Here is a 7,861-nt window from a genome sequence, read left to right on the forward strand (position 1 = left end):
ACAATTCAGTGACTGCAAGGTCATGTGTTGCTGCTGCCCCCTTGCGTTTGGTCTCTTCCATCACCCCTGTTCTGCTAAATCTCATTCTGCACAAAATGGTATCATCTGCCGTGTCAACATGGAGCCCCTGGTAAAATATGAGAAATTATTCTTGCATTTTTTGCAGATTTAGAAATAATAATTTCAAACAAAATTTGACAATTTTGTTCCATCTATTGATTTTAAGTCAGCTCTCTAAACGTTATACATTTAAGCAGATAATTAATGTTCGTTGCATGCACGAGTTGCTTCATATCACCTGTGTTCAAACGAATCGATAAATGTGATTAGTTTGCTAATTGCATGCAGTATAAAAGTGTTTCCAAAAACAGTCGACAGCTGCAGGTCTCTGTTAACTAACTCTACTGCCCCTCCCACCTAGGCACGAATGGAACCCGATGCTGTCATTACCTTGTACAAGGAATATAGTGGGTATCCCATTCCTATTATGCCTTCGTGACTGCGACTGAACCAGAAGGATGCATACTAAGCTGCATTACTAGTTTTTAATTTGTCGACAGGTGAGCTCTCTCACACACACTGATTAAACTATACAAAAGCCATATGGACACAAGCTGATGTGTAATCCGTTTTTTGTGTGAATGCTTTTTGCTTTAAAATGTACCTTTAAAAAAAAAAAAAAACATCTTTCAAACTTCTCCACACACTGCACTCAGAGTGGAGCCAAAGTGAGACAGTGGAAACGGACTGCACAATACCCAGCAGTGGACACTGATTCAAGAAGAGGACAGTAAAGAGCTTACCACCCTGCAATCTCTTAACACCCAGAGTGAGTAGCAGACAGACACAGACAAGCCCCCACCTCACACTTTCCTGGCGCTGTCATGCCTTTGGACGATGTTACATAGTATGTGTGTAAAAATACTTTAAAGTACTACTTAAGTAGTTTTTTGGGGTATACGTACTTTAGTTTACTATTGATATTTTTGACAACTTTTACTTACCTACATTCCTAAAGAAAATAATGTAATTTTTACTCCATACATTTTCCCTGACACCCAAAAGTACTTGTTATATTTTGACAGGAAAATGGTCTAATTCACGCACTTATCAAGAGAACATCCATGTTCATCCCTACTGCATCTGATCTGGCGGACACACTAAACACAAATGTTCTGTTTGTAAATTAATGTCAGGGTTGTAGTGTGCCTGGCTCTGGCTATCTGTAAAAATATATATATATTTTAAATTGTGCTGTCTGGTTTGCATATTATAAGGCATATAAGGCATAAGTACATTTTAGCAATTCCATTTACTTTTGATACTTAAGTATATTTAAAACCAAATACTTTTTTATTTTTACTCAAGTAGTGTTTTACTGGCTGACTTTCACTTTTACTTGTCAATTTCTATTAAGATATCTTTACTTTTACTACAGTGTGACTTTTGGGTACTTTTTCCATCACTGGTCTTGAGGGATGAATGTTGTAGGCTCTCCCTGCTGTACATGTAAAAGCTGCCTTCCTTTTCCCTGCTCAACTAGGTTGCTGAGTTCCTACTCTGGAGGTCTGAAGACGGTTGTCAGGGGAGCCAGCAATCGCGGTGGGACAATAATTTCTAGAGGGAAGGATGGAGTGGTCTAGCCTCGTACGAACCATCCTGATAGCCGTGTAGCGAAACAGAATGTAAGCTCGTGAGATCAGGATGGTTCGTACGCGGCTTGGAGTGTCCTGGGTGTGTCAGTCACAGTTTGCCTCAATTCATTCACCTACTCTGATACAATACGTAAAGGTTTGCTTTTACTTTTATATTGTCTGTTCGTTTTCAGATATGGAGCAACTATGGCATGAGAAAAATGATCAATCTCACTGATCTTGAGTGATTTGAATGACTACCCCACAAAGTGCAAAGAACCTTGGGGTGACCCTGGACAACACCCTGTTGTTCTCTGCAAACATCAAAGCAGTGACTCGTTCCTGCAGGTTTGTACTCTGCAACATCCATAGAGTACGACCCTTCCTCATAGGAAGTGGCGCAGGTCCTAATCCAGGAACTTGTCATCTCCTGTCTGGACTTCTGCAACTCACTGTTGGCTGGGCTCCCTGCTTGAGCCATCAAACCCCTGCAACTTATCCAGAATGCTGCAGCCTGCCTGGTCGAAGCTCGCATCCGCTCCAAGACCATGGTGCTTGCGTTCGGAGCAGCTAGAGGAACCCTACACCCTACAGGAAAACCCTACACCCCAACCCAAGCACTTTGTTCTGCCACCTCAAATCAAATTGTATTGGTCACACACATGGTTAGCAGATGTTATTGCGAGTGTAGCGAAATGCTTATGCTTCTAGATCCGACAGTTCAGCAGTATCTAATGCAGTGGAAGTAGGAAGTTTACATACACTTAGGATGGAGTCATTAAAACTCGTTTTTCAACCACTCCACAAATTTCTTGTTAACAAACTATATTTTTGGCAAGTCGGTTAGGGCATCTACTTTCTGCATGACACAAGTAATTTTTCCAACAATTGTTTACAGACAGATTAATTCCCTATCACAATTCCAGTGGGTCGGAAGCTGTGCCTTTTAAACAGCTTGGAAAATTCCAGAAAATTATGTCTTGGCTTTATAAGCTTCTGATAGGGTAATTGACATATTTTGAGTCAATTGGAGGTGTACCTGTGGATGTATTTCAAGGCCTACCTTCAAACTCGGTGCCTCTTTGCTTGACATCATGGGAAAATCAAAAGAAATCAGCCAAGACCTCAGAAAAAACATTGTAGACCTCCACAAGTCTGATTCATCCTTGGGAGCAATTTTCAAAATCCGGAAGGTACCACGTTCATCTGTACAAACAATAGTACGCAAGTATAAACACCATGGGACCACGCAGCTGTCATACCGCTCAGGAAGGAGACACGTTCTGTCTCCTAGAGATGAACGTACTTTGGTGCGAAAAGTGCAAATCAATCCCAGAACAACAGCAAAGGACCTTGTGAAGATGCTGGAGGAAACAGGTACAAAAGTATCTATATACACAGTAAAACTAATCCTATATCGACACAACCTGAATGGCTGCTCAGCAAGGAAGAAGCCACTGCTCCAAAACCGCCATAAAAACGCCAGACTATGGTTTGCAACTGCACATGGGGACAAAGATCGTACGTTTTGGAGAAATGTCCTCTGGTCTGATGAAACAAAAATAGAACTGTGTGTCCATAATGACCATCATTATGTTTGAAGGAAAAAAGGGGAGGCTTGCAAGCCGTAGAACACCATCCCAACCGGGAAACACTGGGTGGCAGCATCATGTTGTGAGGGTGCTTTGCTGCAGGAGGGACTGGTGCAAAATAGATGGCATCATGAGGAAGGGAAATTATGTGGATATATTGAAGCAACGTCTCAAGACATCAGTCAGGAAGTTAAAGCTTGGCCGCAAATGGGTCTTCCAAATGGACAATGACCCGAAGCATACTTCCAAAGTTGTGGCAAAATGGCTTCAGGACAACAAAGTCAAGGTATTGGAGTGGCCATCAGAAAGCCCTGACTTCAATCCTATTGAAAATTTGTGGGCAGAACTGAAAAGGCGTGTGCGAGCAAGGAGGTCTACGAACCTGACTCAGTTCCACCAGCTCTGCCAGGAGGAATGGGCCAAAATTCACCCAACTTATTGTGGGAAGCTTGTTGAATGCTACATGAAATGTTTGACCCAATTTAAAGGCAATGCTACCAAATACTAATTGAGTGCATGTAAACTTCTGACCCACTGGGAATGTGATGAAATAAATAAAAGCTGAAATAAATAATTCTCTACTATTATTCTGACATTGTATTTAAAATAAAGTGGTGATCCTAACAGACCTAAGACAGGGAATTAAATGTCCGGAATTGTGAAACTGAGTTTAAATGTATTTGGCTAACGTGTATGTAAACTTTCAACTGAATTTCAACTGAAGGTAATATCTAACAATTCCACAGCAAAACCTAATACACACAATCTAGTAAAGGAATGGGATAAGAATATATAAAATATATAGAGGAGCAGTGACAGAACGGCTAAGATGCAGTAGATACTATAGAATAGAAAGTGTAGGATACAGTATATACATATGAGATGAGTAAACATTTTTAAAGTGGCATCATTAAAGTGACTAGTGTTCCATTTATTAAAGTGATAAAATAATTTATATGCTTAAAGATAATGGTTAAATAATTCTACCCAGAAACTTAACCATTAGGGATTATAGTTATGTAGCATGTATAAGGAATAATTAAAGTATTAAACATAAGTCCAACTAGGTTGGACTGGGAGGGAGATAAATGTGTGTGTGTGCCTAGGAAAGTACCGAGAACAATTAAACTGTGTTTGAACCGACCTGGCTAGAACTCTGAGAAACTTATGATAGGACAGGGAGTACTTCTCAAGGTATCTCTAATCTTGGGGGAATGGAACTGTCGGTTGGGTAGTGATACACAGTGGTGAGAACTCTGGAGAAGGATACAACTCACCTACTGTTCGTGTGTATGAATGTGCGTAGGATATCTACTGTTTGTGTGAAAGTATGTGCGTAATTAAGGAACATGGTAAAAAATGGATGTCTTTGTATTCTTGACTTTAGAACGTTCTCTGAATAAACTGTACTAACCTTTTGCATAAGCTGAGTCTTTGCCTAATTATTATTATACCCATGGTCTTACAAACCTCGGGGATTGGTCAAAGCTATTGATTGATAGTTATTATCTTTTTTTTTTTCTTTTTTTTTATCCCATTTTCTCCCCAATTTTCGTGGTATCCAATCGCTAGTAATTACTACCTTGTCTCATCGCTACATCTCCCGTACGGGCTCGGGAGAGACGAAGGTCGAAAGCCATGCGTCCTCCGAAGCACAACCCAACCAGCCGTACTGCTTCTTAACACAGCGCGCCTCCAACCCGGAAGCCAGCCGCACCAATGTGTCGGAGGAAACACCGTGTACCTGGCCCCCTTGGTTGGCACGCACTGCGCCCGGCCCGCCACAGGAGTCGCTGGAGCGCGATGAGACAAGGATATCCCTACCGGCCAAACCCTCCCTAACCCGGACGACGCTATGCCAATTGTGCGTCGCCCCACGGACCTCCCGGTCGCGGCCGGCTGCGACAGAGCCTGGGCGTGAACCCAGAGACTCTGGTGGCGCAGTTAGCACTGCGATGCAGTGCCCTAGACCACTGCGCCACCCGGGAGGCCCTATTGATAGTTATTATCATTGGGATTGAAAATTCTCTTGACATAAAGTGACTAGTGTTCCATTTATTAAAGTGGCCAATGATATCAAGTCTGTAGGTAGGCAGCTGTCTCTCTGTGCTAGTGATGGCTGTTTAACAATCTGATGGCTAGGTCAGCAGAGTCGCTTCTCATCTTCTGAAACCACCTGAAACCCTACCTCTTCAAAGTATCTTAAATAATACATCACCTCACCTCGACCCTCCAGACCCCTGTCAAGCCCCCAGTCCTTAGCATGACCCCTCTGTCCAGCCCCTATCCCAGACCCTCAATTAAGGAGAAGTAGCCGGGATGGTCTGGAGTGCTGGTCTTCAGTAGCGCCCGGAGAAACTGGAGGGTAAATGCACAGACACATGAACACGCACACATTTGGAAAGACTGGCCCATTCCCTCTGTGCTCTCTCTGTGCTCCATTGTTGTAATTCTCCCTCTTTGCAGCAATTTGACCATGAAGGCTTGATTCAAACTGTCTCCTCTGAACAGTTGATGTTGAGATGTGTCTGTTACTTGAACTCTGAAGCATTTATTTGGGCTGCAATCTGAGTTGCAGTTAAATCTAATGAACTTATCCTCTGCAGCAGAGGTAACTCTGGGTCTTCCTTTCCTGTGGCGGTCCTCACGAGAGCCAGTTTCATCATAGCGCTTGATAGTTTTTGCGACTGCACTTGAAGAAACTTTCAAAGTTCTTGACATTTTCTGCATTGACTGACCTTTGTCTTAAAGTAATGATGGACTGTCGTTTCCTTTTGCTTATTTGAGCTGTTCTTGACATAATATGGACTTGGTCTTTTACCAAATAGGGCTGTCTTCTGTGTACCACCACTACCTTGTCATAACACAACTAATTGGCTCAAACACATTAAAAAGGAAATAAATTCCACAACTTTTTTACAAGGCACACCTGTTAATTGAAATGCATTCCAGGTGACTACCTCATGAAGCTGGTTGAGAGTGCCAAGAGTGTGCAAAGCTGTCAATCAAGGCAAGTGGTGGCTACTTTGAAGAATCTCAAATATATAATATATTTTGATTTGTTTAACACTTTTTTGCTTCCTACATGATTCCATATGTTGTTTCATAGTTTTGACGTCTTCACTATTATTCTACAATATAGAAAATAGTAAAAATAAAGAAACTCTTGAATGAGTTGGTGTGTCCAAACTTTTGACTAGTACTTGCCTTCGGAAAGTATCCAGACCCCTTGACTTTTCTATATTTTGTTACGTTACAGCCATATTCTAAAATTGATCAAATATTAAAAAAAATCTCATCAATTTACACACAATCCCCCATAATGACAAAGCGAAAACAGGTTTTTTGAAATTTTTGCAAATGTATTAATATTTAAATCCTTACCAAATCATGTCCAATCAATTGACTTTACCACAGGGGGACTCCAAGTTTTAAAATCATTTTGCAAAGGGTCTGAATACTTATGTAAATAAGGTATTTCTGTTTAAAAAATATATATAATAACAAAAATTTATGAAAATCTGTTTTTTCTTTGCCATTATGGGATATTATGTGTAGATTGCTGAGGATTTATTTATTTTGAATCCATTTTAGAATAAGGCTGTAACGTAAAAAAATGTGGAAAAAGTCATGGGGTCTGAATACTTATTCATCCCTAACACACAGACAGCATATGTTTTACTATCCTGAAATTGACTTCTATTCAAAAGCCATGTTCTTAGATGGTTTGTGGACTTGTGTTAACTCTGGACCGTATTCATTTGGCACTAAATGGAAGCAAAACTAACAAACAGGGAGGAGGGACTACCTCATTTTTGTTTTCTGTTGCAAACGTTACGGTGTGCACTAATGAATACAACTGTGCTGCCCCCTTTGTGTGTGTGGTTTGCCGAGGACGGTCACTCTCTGGCCCGTGTTGACACTCAATGTGGTGCTGTGGTTCCAACAGCACCTGCACTGAGCCTCTACTGGTATGACTAGACACACACACACACAAAGAAGTGACCTGTGGAATTAAGACATGCACACTGTACTCACGTTGTGCATTTCAGTTGTTCGTAGACTATTGTGTTCTACTGATAGTTATCGTTATCATTATTACCAGGTGTTCTTCTGGCGTGTCATTTTTCTGAGATTGCATCGTGTTATGTTAGCAATAAATGTTTTGTTGAATATATGACGACCTCTAGCGTTGATTATAAATCGTACGCTCTAGGGGCCTTTGTGAGCTCTAGGAGAGAGTGAGTGGATGATTTACTTACTGCAGATATTAAGTCCTATTCTGGAAAGCATTCAAGAAACTTGAGGTAATATCATTGATACAGTCGAACAACAACTGCAGGGAGAATATACTATAATATGCTGTTCAGACAACACTCACTCCCACAAGGGAACACTCGCACCTCTACATACACAGGTGACACAGCCAGTACACCTTCATAGATGCCATTCACACCCAGTACGAAGGTAAAACTGTCACTCACTCTGCTTCAGGCAGCTACAGATGGTGTAGAATCCAATACTTCAGCCCTCCTGTTGGGGAAAAAAATAAAAATAAAATGTGCTCCTGGTTAGAATTGTCTCATGACAATTGTATTTCAATATGACATTTACTGTTACTTTAGCTCTAAAACA

General features: G+C 41.1%; 1 long non-coding RNA gene across 1 annotated transcript; it reads left to right on the top strand.

Annotated features, from left to right (window-relative positions):
• Nucleotides 1–426: 426 nt before the first annotated feature.
• On the top strand, nt 427–4,600 carry LOC129860320 (uncharacterized). The gene is made up of 3 exons (XR_008760347.1): nt 427–560; nt 717–829; nt 1,544–4,600. It is a non-coding gene; the product is annotated as an uncharacterized LOC129860320 (long non-coding RNA).
• Nucleotides 4,601–7,861: the final 3,261 nt, after the last annotated feature.

Source organism: Salvelinus fontinalis, chromosome 8 (assembly GCF_029448725.1).
Source record: "Salvelinus fontinalis isolate EN_2023a chromosome 8, ASM2944872v1, whole genome shotgun sequence".
NCBI classification, from domain to species: domain Eukaryota; kingdom Metazoa; phylum Chordata; class Actinopteri; order Salmoniformes; family Salmonidae; genus Salvelinus; species Salvelinus fontinalis.